At 41.2% G+C, this 16,824-nt stretch overlaps 2 non-coding genes across 2 annotated transcripts; one reads left to right on the plus strand and one right to left on the minus strand.

Annotated features, from left to right (window-relative positions):
- Positions 1 to 8,816: 8,816 nt before the first annotated feature.
- On the plus strand, positions 8,817 to 8,888 carry Trnad-guc (transfer RNA aspartic acid (anticodon GUC)). Its single transcript has one exon. It is a non-coding gene; the product is annotated as a tRNA-Asp (tRNA).
- Positions 8,889 to 10,023: 1,135 nt separating this feature from the next.
- On the minus strand, positions 10,024 to 10,095 carry Trnae-cuc (transfer RNA glutamic acid (anticodon CUC)). Its single transcript has one exon. It is a non-coding gene; the product is annotated as a tRNA-Glu (tRNA).
- Positions 10,096 to 16,824: the final 6,729 nt, after the last annotated feature.

A 16,824-nucleotide genomic window follows, 5' to 3' on the forward strand; every position in this document is an offset into this window, starting at 1 on the left:
TGAATCCGGACTTGACGACAGCATCAACTCCATACAGCTATTCGGAGCTGAATTTAACGTTTTCCGTTGTGACCGTAGTCCTTCCAACAGTTCCAAGTCCAGATTTGGTGGTGTCCTTATCGCAGTAGCTCGTCACTTCTCTGCTGTATCGGTTCAAACGAGGAATGGAAACTCTTTGGAACAGATTTGTGTCTCCACTACCATACGTGGGAAAAGGATATTACTTGGCGCAGTATACATTCCTCCCGACCGCAGTCGTGACGTGGGTGTTTATGATTCCCATTTGGCTTCTGTGCGTGAGCTGTGTGACCGTGCGTCTTCTGATGACACCGTATTGGTATGTGGCGATTACAATCAGCCTCATATTGCATGGGTATTACATGCTAACTCTGTTGTTGATCTGAATCCGTCTTTGACCTCTGCGGCGAGTGCTGTTCTATTGGATGGAATCACCTTTCTCGGTCTCCAGCAGCGCAACTTCATTCGTAATTTTCGTGGCCGAACACTGGATCTGGTTTTTTGTGCTCCCGATATTAACATCGCTATCAACGAATCTGTATCGCCACTGCTAGCGGTGGATTTGCACCATCCTCCGTTAGTATTATCGTTATCGGATACAAGAGGAGCAGTGTTGGCCGTTGAGGATCGGAACGAAGGCGAACAAGCGTTGAATTACGCAAAAATTAATTTCGCTGCATTTAACGAGTTTCTGAGTAGCTACAATTGGAACGCTCTTGGTCAGGACGTTAACGACATGGCGACGCGTTTTTGCGAAATCGTTTGCAGCTGGCTCGTGACGAATACCCCACGAAGGAAACCTCCAATGTCTCCAGCTTGGAGCACTCCACTTCTTCGCATTCTACGGCGCGACAAAAATTCTTGCCAACGTAAATTACGCCGTCGACGAACTGTTGAAACCATACACAACTTTCAACTCGCTAGCAGTGTATACCGACGCCTTAACCGTGCCCTCTACAAATCATACGTGCTTCGTGTCCAGACAAACCTGCGTAGAAATCCAAAGAGCTTCTGGAAGTTTGTCAATTCCAAGCGAAAAACAGCAGATATCCCGTCTAAGGTGTTCTCGGGCGCTCAGGAATCGTCCTCCGTTTCTGAAATGTGCGATTTATTTTCAAAACACTTTGCATCGGTGTTTGTCGCTGAGGCAGCCACCCCGTCAGAAGCCGAGAGAGCTGCAGCTAACATTCCAGAGAGTTTAATAGACTTGGGACCATTCGTCGTTACCCCACAGATGGTTGAGAAGGGCGTAAAAAAATTGAAACGTTCAACAGTTCCTGGCCCAGATGGCGTTCCAGCTATAGTTTTTTGCCGCTGTGCTACATCTTTGGCTTTACCGCTCTCCCGTATTTACACAGCTTCGCTGAGTCAAGGGGTTTTTCCAGATGTGTGGAAGCATTCCTTTATGTTTCCCGTGTTTAAGAAAGGTGATAAGTGTAACGTGGCTAACTATCGTGGCATAACCAGTTTATCTGCCGCCTCCAAGCTTTTTGAGTTGATCGTGAACGATGCTGTCTTTTTCAAAGTTAAGCGTTATATCTCACCAGTACAACATGGCTTTATGCCAGGACGCTCGGTTAGCACCAATCTCCTCGAGTTTTCGTCGTTTTGTATCAACCGTCTAGAGGAACGCGCTCAAGTTGATGCTATCTACACCGACATAAAAGCCGCTTTCGATCGAATTGACCATCGCATCCTACTGAGAAAACTATCCCGTCTTGGTGCTTCCGACGAATTCATCAACTGGCTGAGATCATACCTGTCTGGAAGAACGCTCCGTGTCAAGCTCCTGTCTCACACTTCATCTCCGTTTGCTGTTTCTTCGGGTGTTCCGCAAGGCAGCAATCTTGGACCACTGCTGTTCGCGATCTTCTATAACGATGTGTCGCTTATTCTAGCATGTGACTGTGTGTCGATATATGCAGACGACTTGAAAATCTATCTAGCCATCGAAACCCTCGAGGATTGCCGACGGTTACAGAGCCTGCTTGACCAGTTTGTGAGTTGGTGTCGCCTGAACAAACTAACTATCAGTATAAATAAATGTGTCATCATGAGTTTCCATCGAAAAAGACAACCAACTATATTCGACTACACGATCGATGATATTATCTTGGAGAGAGTCAGTCAGGTCAATGACTTGGGCGTAACTCTCGACCCTAAGCTCACTTTCGACGCACACCGATCTGCATTGATATCCAAGGCCAATCGTCAGCTTGGGTTTATTTCGAGAATCTCTAGGGACTTTACTGATCCCTACTGCCTGAAATCTCTCTTCTGCTCGCTTGTTCGGCCGATTCTTGAAACCGCATCTGTAGTATGGAGCCCGTACCAACACATGTGGATCGTCAGGATTGAACGGATTCAAAAATGGTTCATCCATAGAGCGCTTAGGAATCTGCCTTGGCGTGACCCGCGGAACCTGCCGTCATATACAGCTAGATGTCGCTTACTGAACTTGAATACTCTTGAGCGTCGTAGGCGTATTCAACAAGCCACCTTCGTTGCCAAACTTCTTTGTGGTGAAATCGATGCGCCTAACTTGCTCGAGAAGATGAACTTTCGCGCTCCCAGTAGAATTCTACGATCCTCGTTTTTGCTGCAACCGCTTGCACATCGTTCATCGTATGGTCAACATGAGCCGGTCACGGAAATGATCAGAACCTTTTCATCCGTAGAGCAGTTTTATGACTTTGGAGAATCATCACTACGCTTCAGAAACCGAATTGAGAATCCCGATGTGTTTAATGTTATGTTTTAATGTTATGTTTTTGTTCGACTATTATACTAATTTTTGTTCATTAAGACGATTTTGTCAGATGAATGTTATATCTAAACAAATAAACAAATAAACAAATAAACAAATGGCTTACGCCGAAAAAAAACAAATGGCTTCAGTATTCTTGGACATAAAGGGGGCGTTTGATTCAGTTTCAATAGAGGTCCTGTCAGACAAATTACACTCTTGGGGTCTGCCGCCTCTATTGAATAATATGTTATATAACTTGCTTTGTGAGAAACATTTGAATTTTTCTCATGGAGATTCGGTAGTGAGTCGGATCTCTTACATGGGCCTCCCTCAGGGCCTCATGTTTAAGCCCCCTTTTGTACAACTTCTATGTAAGCGACATCGACAATTGCCTTACACAAAATTGCAGCCTAAGACAACTTGCAGATGATGGAGTGGTGTCTGTCGTAGGATCAAATGAATCCGACCTGCAAGAACCCTTACAAGATACTTTGAACAATTTTTCAACCTGGGCCATTGGGCTAGGGATCGAATTCTCCACGGAGAAAACAGAGATGGTGGTTTTTTCTAGGAAGCATAAATCAGCAAAACCAAAGCTTCAACTTTTGGGTAAACCGATCACTCAAGCTATGTCATTCAAGTATCTTGGGGTCTGGTTCGACTCTAAATGTACTTGGGGGGCCCATATTAGGTATCTGAGTAAAAAATGTCAACAAAGAATAAACTTTCTCCGTACAATTACCGGCACCTGGTGGGGAGCCCATCCCGAAGATCTTATAATGTTGTATCGAACAACTATTCTCTCAGTGATGGAGTATGGCAGTTTCTGTTTTCAATCAGCTGCCAAAACACACCTCATTAAACTCGAGCGAATTCAGTATGTTTGTCTCCGTATTGCGTTGGGATGTATGCCCTCAACGCATACCATGAGTCTCGAGGTTTTGGCAGGCGTACTCCCACTAAAAGATCGCTTCAATTTATTATCTCTTCGGTTCCTCATCCGGTGTAAGGTCATGAACCCATTGGTGATCGGAAATTTTGAGCAGCTGATCGAGCTAAATTTTCATTCTGGATTCATGAGCTCATATCATGAATTCATCACCATGCAGGTTGATCCTTCTTCGTATATTCCCAACCGTGTTTGTTTTTCTGACTACATCAATTCTTCTGTACATTTTGATCTGTTCATGAAGGAGAAAATCCATGAAATTCCAGATTATCTTCGATCGAGGATCGCTCCTACGATCTTCAATGCAAAGTATGGGCGTGTCAATTGTGATAATATGTACTATACAGATGGGTCCTCACTGAATAAGTCTACAGGATTTGGAGTGTTCAACGAAATTTTCAGCACCTCCTACAGCCTTCATAATCCTTGCTCAGTGTATATTGCTGAGTTGGCAGCAATTCACTGGGCGCTGGACAGCGTCGCCTCACGACCTGTTGAACACTATTACATTGTAACGGATAGTCTTAGCTCTGTCGAAGCTATCCCTTCAGTGAGGCCGGAAAAGCACTCGCCGTACTTCCTTGAGAGAATACGAGAAATTTTGAGTGCTTTATCCAGACGCTGTTATGTCATTACCTTTGTCTGGGTCCCTTCACATTGCTCCATTTCGGGTGATGAGAGGGCTGACTCATTAGCAAAGGTAGGTGCAATTGAAGGCGATATTTATCAGCGTCAAATCGCCTTCAATGAATTTTATTCTTTAGTTCGTAAAAATACCATCGCTAACTGGCAACGCAAGTGGAACGAAGATGAATTGGGCCGGTGGTTCCACTCGATTATCCCTAAGGTTAGCCTCAAACCATGGTTCAAAAGTCTGGACTTGAGTCGGGACTTTATTCGGACCTTCTCCCGACTCATGTCCAATCACTGTTCTTTAGATGCGCTGCTTTTTCGTTTCAAGCTTGCCGACAGCAATCTCTGCGTTTGTGGCCATGGTTACCACGACAATGAACACGCTGTTTGGTCGTGCGAGCTATATCTCGTCGCCAGATCGAATTTAGAAAACTCCCTTCGGGCCCGAGGAAGGCAGCCCAATGTGCCGGTGAGAGATGTGTTGGCTCGGTTAGACCTTGATTACATGTCCCAAATATATGTTTTCCTTAAAGATATCAATCTTCGAGTGCGATTGTTCTTACATCCTTTCCCCCCCCCCCATTTTCCCCTCCTTTTCGTTCTTCGCGAGCTATCGGTTCCATAACATTTTTTTTTTTTTTTTTATTAAATCGTTTATTTTTACAGGCTCAGTTACATAAGTTTAAAGGAGCCAAACTCCTATCTGTATAGTTACAAGTATACATAAACATTTTTTATTAATTCTAATGTTAATGAGGTAGAGAACCGATTACTCGCGGCTTGCTCGAGTTTAGAAGGGTGACATTTTGTTTCAGGAAAAGGATGGGATATAAGGATATGTTGACAATGTTCACACTCACATTCGCACTCACATTCATCATACTCAATTCTTAAGGCTATCTTATATCTAACATGTATTTACATTTCACCTTATTCTATTGTTAGTAAGAAGGGATTTGATTTCTCGCGAAGGAAAAGGAAAAGGAGAATATAAAGGATATAAGGACAATCACACACGAAGATCGATAGCTTTTAGGAAGACATATATTTGGGACATGTAATCAAGGTCTAACCGAGCCAACACATCTCTCACCGGCACATTGGGCTGCCTTCCTCTAGCCCGAAGAGAGTTTTCTAAATTCGATCTGGCAACAAGATACTCCTCGCACGACCAAACAACGTGTTCGATGTCGTGGTAACCTTGGCCACAAGCACAGATATTGCCATCGGCAAGATTAAAACGAAAGAGTAGCGCGTCTAACGAACAGTGATTGGACATGAGTCGAGAGAAGGTGCGAATAAAGTCCCGACTTAAGTCCAGACTTTTGAACCATGGTTTGAGGCTAACCTTAGGGATAATCGAGTGAAGCCACCGACCCAATTCATCTTCGTTCCACTTACGTTGCCAGTTAACGATGGTATTTTTACGGACTAAAGAATAAAATTCATTGAAGGCGATTTGACGCTGATAAATATCGCCTTCAATTGCACCTACCTTTGCCAATGAGTCAGCCCTCTCGTTACCCGGAATTGAGCAATGTGAAGGGACCCAGACAAAGGTAATGACATAACAGCGTCTGGTTAAAGCACTCAAATTTTCTCGTATTCTCTCAAGGAAGTACGGCGAGTGCTTTTCCGGCCTCACTGAACGGATAGCTTCGACAGAGCTAAGACTATCCGTTACAATGTAAAAGTGTTCAACAGGTCGTGAGGCGACGCTGTCCAGCGCCCAATGTATTGCTGCCAATTCAGCAATATACACAGAGCAAGGATTCTGAAGACTGTGGGAGGTGCTAAAAATTTCGTTGAACACTCCAAATCCTGTGGACTCATTCATAGAGGACCCATCAGTAAAGTACATATTATCACAATTGACACGCCCATACTTTGCATTGAAGATCGTAGGAACGATCCCCGATCGATGATAATCTGGAATTCCATGGATTTTCTCCTTCATGAACAAATCAAAATGTACAGAGGAATTGATGTAGTCAGGAAAACAAACACGGTTGGGAGTATACGAAGAAGGATCAACCTGCATGGAGATGAATTCATGATATGAGCTCATGAATCCTGAATGAAAATTTAGCTCGATAAGCTGCTCAAAATTTCCGATCACCAATGGGTTCATAACCTTACACCGGATGAGGAACCGAAGCGATAATAAATTGAAGCGATCTTTTAGTGGGAGTAGGCCTGCCAAAACCTCGAGACTCATGGTATGCGTTGAGGGCATACATCCCAACGCAATACGGAGACAAAGATACTGAATTCGCTCGAGTTTAATGAGATGTGTTTTGGCAGCTGATTGAAAACAGAAACTGCCATACTCCATCACTGAGAGAATAGTTGTTCGATACAACATTATAAGATCTTCGGGATGGGCTCCCCACCAGGTGCCGGTAATTGTACGGAGAAAGTTTATTCTTTGTTGGCATTTTTTACTCAGATACCTAATATGGGCCCCCCAAGTACATTTGGAGTCGAACCAGACCCCAAGATACTTGAATGACATAGCATGAGTGATCGGTTTACCCAAAAGTTGAAGCTTTGGTTTTGCTGGTCTATGCTTCCTAGAAAAAACCACCATCTCTGTTTTCTCCGTGGAGAATTCGATCCCTAGCCCAATGGCCCAGGTTGAAAAATTGTTCAAAGTATCTTGTAAGGGTCCTTGCAGGTCGGATTCGTTTGATCCTACGACAGACACCACTCCGTCATCTGCAAGTTGTCTTAGGCTGCAATTTTGTGTAAGACAATTGTCGATGTCGCTTACATAGAAGTTGTACAAAAGGGGGCTTAAACATGAGCCCTGGGGGAGGCCCATGTAGGAGACCCGATTTACTGTCGAATCCCCGTGATAAAAGTTCAACTGTTTCTCACAAAGCAAGTTATATAACATATTATTCAACAGAGGCGGCAGACCCCGAGAGTGTAATTTGTCTGACAAAACCTCTATTGAAACAGAATCAAAGGCCCCCTTTATGTCCAAGAATACTGAAGCCATTTGTTTTTTTTCGGCGTAAGCCATTTGAATTTCTGAAGAAAGCAACGCAAGACAATCATTCGTCCCCTTGCCCCTGCGGAACCCATATTGTGTATCTGAGAGTAGGCCATTCGTTTCAACCCATCGATCAAGGCGAAACAAGATCATTTTCTCCAACAATTTCCGTATACAAGACAGCATTGCTATTGGACGGTACGAATTGAAGTCGGATGCGGGTTTTCCGGGTTTTTGAATAGCTATAATTCGCACTTGTCTCCAATCATCTGGAACAATATTATGCTCCAGAAACCGATTGAATAAATTCAACAAGCGATGTTTCGCCACATCAGGGAGGTTTTTTAACAAGTTGAACTTAATTCTATCCGTTCCTGGAGCAGAATTGTTACATGAAAGGAGAGCAAGAGAGAATTCTACCATCGAAAACTCAGAATCAAGATCGCATCTATCTTGTGGTATATTTCGAACAATTTTCTGCACGGGAGCGGAATCGGGACAAACCTTCCGTGCAAAATTAAAAATCCATCGATGTGAATATTCTTCGCTTTCATTCGTTGAAGAGCGATTTCTCATGTTTCGAGCCACTTTCCATAATTTTTTCATTGACGTTTCTCGTGACAAACCTCCCACGAAATTTCGCCAATAAGCACGTTTTTTCCCTTTGATCAAATTTTTGAACTGATTTTCAAGGTGCAAATACGTTTGAAAATTCTCAATGGTTCCACGTTTCCGAAAAGCTTTAAATGCGTTCGATTTATCCTGATAAAACTTGGAACATTGGCTATCCCACCATGGATTGGGAGGCCTTTGACGAAAAGTGGAGCCTGGGATGGGTTTCGTTTGAGCGCGAACCGCGCTGTCATATATCAAACGAGAAAGGAAGTTATACTCCTCCAATGGAGGCAAACCATCTCTGGAATTGATGGCTAGAGCAATCGCGTCCGCATATTTTTTCCAGTCAATGTGTCTTGTGAGGTCATATGCCATGTTTATAGATTCAGAAGAATTCGAACCAATGGTGATGGAAATTTTGATTGGCAAGTGATCACTACCGTTGGGGTCCTGGATTACATTCCACTTTCCATAACATTAGAATAAGTTAAATTGTTAATACATATTAGATGTGAGGATAGTTTAAGAATTCAGTGTGATGTGTGAGTATGAATGTGAAAGTGAGTGTGAGTGTGAGTGTGAACATGGTTACAATCTCCTTACATCCCATCCTTTTCCTAAGGAAAATGTGTCACCCTTCTAAACTCGAGTCGACCGCGAGTAATCGGTTTCCTATTTCATTAACCGTAGAATTAAGAAAACATGTTAATAGTAAAAGTATAGTTGAGAGTTTGGCTTCTTTAAACCTATGTAACTGAGCCTGTACAAATAAACGAATTATAAAATAAAAAAAAAAGTCAAGTCAAGTTATGAAGGCCAGATGTACATTATGAACCTATTTAGAGAAATGTAAGTCCTCGATAGTATAGTGGTCAGTATCCCCGCCTGTCACGCGGGAGACCGGGGTTCAATTCCCCGTCGGGGAGTTTTCACTTTTTTTTATTTCAAATAAGCAGACGGATGCGATAAAGTGTACCCGTGGCCGAGTGGTTAGCGTCCCACATTATCATGCCCGGGTGTTATGGTTCGATTCCCGTTATGGCAGGGGGATTTTTCGTCAAATAAATTTCCTTCGACTTTGCACTGCGGTCAGGCGTATTCAAGAGCTTGCTCCTCGGAATACATTTAACACTTACGACGCCCCGTCACCCAGATATGGGTGACACTTTCCTCGCTCGAATTGAGTAGGATTTTTAGAAGGAATTTGATAGAATAGGCACCTAAATGTAACTATAGGATATGAAGAAAAATAATAAAATCATAACCATAATATTGTACTGTTTATACTATACTTTCTATTAATTTATAGTACGGATGGTTTGTACTGCAGTTTTTTACAAAACCCCTATAATATGACTTTGGCATGTGTTACTGCCATCAATTCGTCTTCAATTGGAAATAAACATTGCTAGATCATGTAAAAGTTATCTACAAACTAAGTTTGATCTTCATTTAATAATTTAATCGCAAGTTGGGTTCTGCAAGAAACTCAAAAACTTTATTTATTTAGCTTAAGAAATCTCAACCAAGTATTCATAAATGACGCTAGTTAATGCATACGTTGAGACGGCAAAAGTTCCACAGGGAACGTTAACGCCATTCAAGAAGAAGAAGACTGCGGTAAACTGTTACACTTTACAAATACTTAGAACAGGAAAATGTTTTCATTGACAGTACTTGAAAAACCTGTAATATTGAAAATATGGGAACAAAAGTTGGCTTGTGTGGAACAAAAAGATTTAATTTTTTTTTTATTTATGGGGATACATTTGTAGCTGACAAAAATCCAACTTTTTTTCATTAACCCTACTGCACTCGCGCGCAAAATCGTGACTCCTATATCCACAGACTGTGCGTGTCTCTATAACATGGCTATTGTGTATTTTAAGGTGTTATTGGCATTTATTTGAAGCAAAAGATATAATTGAACGTGAATTGAAAAAGTCCAGAAAATATGTTTTCTTCGAATTCATTCAGTTTTAACAGCCATCGGTCTGTCAGGCCGTATGCGCGAGTATAGGAGGGTTTAGAGAATCCAACTGAAACTAAAACAAAAAGTTCTTCCCATACCGGGAATCGAACCCGGGCCTTCCGGGTGAGAGCCGGATATCCTAACCACTAGACAATATGGGAGATGTTTACTCAGATGTTCTGTATGAAAAAATAGAAAACATGGAATGCTATTCTCATAAATCTTTTCCCGACCCGTATCTCATTTTCCACTTTCGACTAGCCCATTTGACTCCTGAGTGACGAAAGAAAAAGTTCTCATATTATTATCATCAAAAGAAATCAGGATAAAAGAGCATTTACTTTCTTTTCATTTTTTGCATTCGCCCATTGACTGTGATGTGTTGCTTTGGATGACGGAGACGACGAATGGTATAATGAAGCCATGAGAGTATATTTATTTTAGTGTGTCCTATCGTAAAGAAACCCATTTTTGCATTCCGGCTTTCACGCTGGGTTCGGACGGAGGAAAGCCAGGGAAACTATTACACTATCATTTTTTTTACCAACCCCCCCCCCTCCCTCTCTATCTAGTTTCGCTTTTATTCTCGTCAGTTTTTCCCGTTTTATTTCCGCGGCAAGGAGCGATACGTGAAAGGAGAGACCATTCCGGGTTGATTGGATAGATTTACTTTCGTGATTTTTGGGCGAGTTTTGCTACGCATTGTTCTTGGTATTTTTTTTCTGTTTTCCTGTGTATGAGAAGAGCAAATCACATTCCCTCGACAGGGGATCGAAACCACAGAAAGTAAGTTATTTAATGAATAAATATGCTGTTATGAGTCCGGTAGGGAGGAAATGTCGGATGCAGAAAAAAGGGGTGCAGATTTGAATTGGTTGTTTTCATTGCCATTCACGGTAGAGACAGTTGATCGACTTCCGCACGAAATCCAATCAAAGCGAGTGACGATACACATTCGATCTAATTTGATTATTGCCACACGTTCGACACAGTGGATTTCAGGGGAAATAATCGAATTATTCCTTTCCTAATCACGAGCTTGCGTTCGTCCTCGCGTTGTCAACACATGGTACATTTAGAAAAAAAATTGATATTAATAGCCCTGAACCGTAACTCCTCCCCAAAATAAATCCACAGCTTCTGAGCGATAGGTGATAATTGAATTAAATATCCATTTAACGTACACTTACATTATCCGTGAAAAAAGGGAAAATGCTTTTGTTCGTCTCAGGCATTAAGAGCCATCATGAGTCATTAGAAACCATCAAGTTTTTTTCTCTTATTTTCACTCGCTCTCCTGTGTTCCATCTCCTGCCAATCTTTGACAAGGAAACGTAATCCTTGGCGCATCGAGGGCGTAAATTTGTAATTAATGATGTGCTCTTCAATATTCTTTTTGCTTTCGCCCTTTCCCCTTCCTCTTTAGTGCTGTGAGATGTAAATTTGCTTCCTTTGTTTTTTTTTCATCTCTCTCTCCCCAACAATGGGTTTCGACTTAAGGAAGGAGCCGAAAAAAACAACTTATCAGCCAGTATCAATTTCAGAAAGCCGTTCGTCTTCCCATCCACTGATGGGGAACTAATCGAGGGAACAAAACTGAAGTCTGGATGGTTGAAAGGAAAAAAAACTCTACAGGGAATCCCAAAGACCATGGCAGCGTCAATTTTCTCCTTCATTTAACGATCGAATTGAAATATTAAAAAGTAATTTACGGATCTCTGTTTGAGATTGTGATGAAAGGTCAAACTCTTTGGCGCATTCAATTTCGCGATTTTTTTCTCCGCGCCTCCGATCGCTGCCAATTATAAGTTCGGGGAAAGATGAGTTGACAGTTCTGATTTTTTTAATCAACCAAAAAATTGCTTCATTCCTGCCAGCTTCGCTTCCGCCATTAATTGAATCTGTAATAATTACACACACACAGGTTCTTATTTCTCAATAATCATCGGCAGAGTATTATGATCGGCTATGGTAGCAATCTCAATTGAAAATAACCATCTTCGCCAACAACTGCCGCATTGGTGCTCATTAAGGAGTATTCTTTTCTCTTCACGCAACCCGCTGCCGAAGGCAGAATCCTAATCTCGACTAAATCCAATTTGCCAAGAAGCCAAGAACTCCTACAAATCTCCGGATCAAGGATGAGTTTCAATTTCCTCGTCGGCCAGAAAATTGTCACCGAGTGCCCTCCGAAGCGAGTCTCGAGTATGAGTATGAGGATGTAAACGCTGGCCGGCGTTAAGCGGCACAGCAAACGTAATCAGATAAAACAATCCAATTCGAGAGACATTGCGTGACATTGCGCTGCTCATTTCCACACACATAGGACTCCGGCCAGCCAGCGAAAGCGATCAGAGCCCGGGTTGAACCAAGGAATAAATTTCAAATATAAATTCTATATCACGTTTTATGAATATTTTCCACCGCCTCACCCCTTGCTAACAATCATCCTCAGCTTCCATGTCGGGAAAAAAATGCGTGGACCAATGATCCACGAAAAACTAAAGTACATTATAGAGCAAGCGTCGTTGTGTTGTTGCGTGCGTTTGTTTTCGGCTGCAATAAAGAAGAAAAATTGTTTTCTCAACCCAGCATCCCCGCTAATACCCCCTTGTCTCAATCACATACACGCACTTTGGAGAGCAGAGAGTACTTTCACTGAAGCGGTCATATGTTTACAGATTGGTCGGGGCTTTCTTATTACGAAACAGGAGGAAAAAAATAGATTCTGTGCGGAGTAGAGAGTTAGCTCACGGAATTTAAAACTCGGGAAGTGATTGGAAAATATTGTCCAAACGGGAAAATAGGTGATTGGGAATTGTTCCTTCTTTAAACGAAACACAGGCTCATTTTGAGCTTTTCCAAAATTTATTTCTAGGATGTTCGATTCAGATCAAACTGCCCGATACGAATGATGGAATATTCGGGGATCTGGAAAAAAAAAAAAAAATATATATATATATATATATATATATATATATATATATATATATATATATATATATATACAGGGTTTTCCATTTCGGGCTTCCGAAAGTATACAGCCCTGCGCTGACAACCGTTTGACATAGCTGAGGGACGCATAATTTCGCGTTTTGGTGATGCCAATTGGCCGTCCAGATCCAGAGCTGCGATTTGTCGTGAGAATCAAGTGATGGTACTCACACAAAGATAATCAACAAATTTTGTACTACGATTATCTTTGGTGACCATCCCAAAGCCAGTTCAATAGTGTGAGAAGAGTATTATCACAACACTAACACATGGTGAGCTTCTACTTGACAGTAGAAATCCGAGCTCTTTGGTGAGTGTCCTGTTGCTGAAATGTCAGAATAGTGCGACACTCAAAAGTCTAGCTGATGGTTTGGTGTTTGGCGATATTCACAACATTCGCCTCTTTGTGTTCGTTCTTTACGACCAGGGATGCCAGATGTGAATATATAGTTTCATTTTAAATATAATTTGAAGAATATTGTATTTTCAGGCATGTATTTTCTTTTCATCTTTTCAGATGGCCTTAATGTTTTTAGTGGCACTTCGCCGACTCTACGTAGTATTACACGTGTCAATTGTATTAGTAATTAGTTTGTGGAATGACACGCCTTGACTATCCCCTCTATTGCGGATCCCGATCGGGTTTGAAATTAGCAAAATAATGCATTTTGAAACCCGTTCGACTTCGATTTTTTTTAACAAATTTGTTTCTCATCATTGCAACGGTGCTAAATTTGTAGACATGTTCGCAATTTTACTGATGTTTGATGTCCTGCCTATCCTGTTGCAGACTTATATTTTTAGTTACTAGCTGCAGGGATATGGTATTTCTACTCTTTATGACTTGATTCCCTACGCTAACAACCCCTTTTTTTATACATTACTTTGCTATTCTCGCGGTTACAAAAATATCTGCAATTTATACACATCAACATTTCAATTTTTTGTCGAAGACTTTCAAAAAAAAAATATCTGACATCTCTGGAGGTGATGACATTTAGAGCCCCCGCACACTACAGACTTTTTTTTTCAGCCGACAGTTTGGTCGGATCGGCGTACTGGTGCAGAAACCGACCCTATTGAATCGGTGTAATGTGCGCACATGCATACCTCTCCGTAGTGATTAAGAAGCCGACCGAACTATCGGTCGACAAGTCAGTCTGCAGCATGCGGGGGCTCTTACTTTGACAAAGGCCAACACGAAAACAACAAATCACCAAGTATTTTTGTATACATTATACATCAAATATTTTTGTGTACAATGGCTCTCTGGGTTGACCGCTACCGACCGCGCCAGCTGTTCAAACAGGACTACCACAAACGCACAAAAAAACATCTGATTAAGCTTCGCTCCCAGAGAGACTTCCCGCATGTTCTACGGTCCTTCCAGGCCAGTAAGAAAACTCGATTCATGTGTCTGCTGCGGAAACTTTACCAACCGGGCGCGGAACGGCTACGCAATGAGATAATCAATTTCACAACGCCCTCGAACCGGAAGGTGGAAATCAGGACCATTAGCAGTAATTACCACATCGAGTTGAATTCATCGGTTGCCGTGATATATAACAGGGTGGTCGTGTCGAATTAGATCAAGCAAATTGATCCCAGTGGGTAGAGGGAATATGAGACTCGTCTTGTCCGAAGTGGATTAGCTGACCAAAGATACCCAGAATGCGCTGAGAAGAACCATTGAAAAGTATTTGTCTACGTGCAGATTGATTTTGTGCGCCAATTCTTCTTCGCGGGTCATTCCCGCGGTTAGGAGTCGTTGCTTGGGAATAAGAGTGCCGGCTCTATCTTAGGAGGATTTTCTTAAAATTTTGAATGTAAGATTGCTGGAAGTGGTGAAGAAACAGCTATACGAACTGCTATCCCAAGGCGTTCTATCGAATGTTATAATCTGTGGATTGGTACCGAATCTGGTTAAAATTGCGATATGAGTTTGAAGACGCAAACGTTGAATTTTGTCGGGTATTATGAACACCGGATGCAGCAAGGAAGCAAATATATATTCCATCTGGAATTGTTCGTGGCGCAGTTAAAGGCACGGTATAAGAAGTTTCTCAATAAAGCCTCAATGCAAGAGGATGATTTTTGAGCGATTCTTTGAGATCGCAATTTTCTTTCGTTTTATGAAAAAATAAAATTTTTGTGTTCATCTCACGTTTATTAACTAAACTTCAATAGTTCTGGTAATGATTAACTCAAAATAAAAAAACACGCCTTGTCGGTTTTCAATCGGATCGTTTTCATGATCCGCAAATAATTATGAAATGGTAAATTTATCAATATACTTAAATACCATTTCATTCAAAAACCATTATGCTGCACCATGTTCATTTGAAAATTATATTTAATGTAACTTTTAAAATCATGACACCATAATATTTTTTATTATATATGTCTGTTCATTTCAACTACAAGAAATAAATATTCGCTCGATTAATCGAATACTGAAGGACAATTGTTCGAATGAATCGAATATTGACCCACGATTAATCGATAATCGAATAAACGAAATATTTACACATCTCTAACAACAACAACAACTTCTACTTCAACAAACGAATCTAAACAACCGTCGCGATTGTCAAAAATGATTGGAACTGTCTGATCACTCACATTTCTACTACCATCATACGCCACAACCACCGCTCTCGTAACGTAAAGTTGTAAACAGAGCGATCGGCAGTGAGAGGCATTGGAACCAACCGTCATTTGGTTAGGTGTCAGAAACAAGAGAGTGAGTATCACTACTGAATATTTGGATCTCTCGTACCGTGAGAGGAATTGAGTGACTATGGTCAGCTTTTTTGTGACATTGACGGTCTGTCCAGATCATGCAATTTGAACCCGCTAGACTTTTTTTTTTGTGGGGTTATGCGAAAGACCGTGTCTATCCCAACTCTCCGCAAACTCTTGAACATTTAAAAGACAACATTCGTGAAGTTATGACCGAGATACGTGCCGAAAAGTCATCGAAAATTACCTGTTCCGGATCAAGGTGTGCGAGGAAGCCCTAGGTGGACATTTGAATGATGTTGTATTTCACACATAATGGCATAAACCAAACTTTAATTTGAAATAAAAGTTTCATCCAAATTCGAATTCTAAGTGTGTTTTATTTCAATTTACTTTCGGAATTTAAAGTTGGAAAACCCTGTATATATATACGTTATGGCGAATCACGATGCAACCCACCTTAGCAACAGGTTAGAGCTGAACGAGCTCGAAGCAAATCGATGACGGTAGCAGAACGGATGTGCCACGCGCATAATCAAACCACATCAACACGCGATATGGATAGCATGGACGACGCGACGTCGGAATGTGCTGACCCATGAAAATAGATTTAATAAAAGAGGTCTGCAGGGCCACGCTAGTTTAGTCTTAGTTTAACCTTTCGTGTAATCGATTCATAAAAGAGAAATAAAATTATTTTTTTGTTACGCTTGACCCATGACAACCGTAACTTATATATATATTATATATCTATATATAAAAATCTCGTGTCACGGTTTTTTGTTACCGAACTCCTCCGAAACGGCTCGACCGAATTTTATGAAATTATGCACAAAAAAACTTGGAAAGCATGAGAATAGGTTGTAAACTATATACGATACCGCTAGGATACCGTTTACTAAATATTTAATACAGATTAGAGTGCCTCTATAAAGAAAAAAATCTGAATACTTTTTTTTTATTTTGCTTTAAACAATACATATATCCACAAATTTAAACCCTCATACCCTATTTTTAATCGCGATTTTAGTAGTTTTGTACGAGCAATATTCAAATAACTTAACCGTCGCTCGCTTTTCAAACAGAACGAATTTATTTAGGTTATTAAATGACAGATGGTGCTAGGATCGAACTTTCATCCAAACATTCGTAAG

This window comes from Toxorhynchites rutilus, chromosome 1 (assembly GCF_029784135.1).
Source record: "Toxorhynchites rutilus septentrionalis strain SRP chromosome 1, ASM2978413v1, whole genome shotgun sequence".
Taxonomy (NCBI): Eukaryota; Metazoa; Arthropoda; class Insecta; order Diptera; family Culicidae; genus Toxorhynchites; species Toxorhynchites rutilus.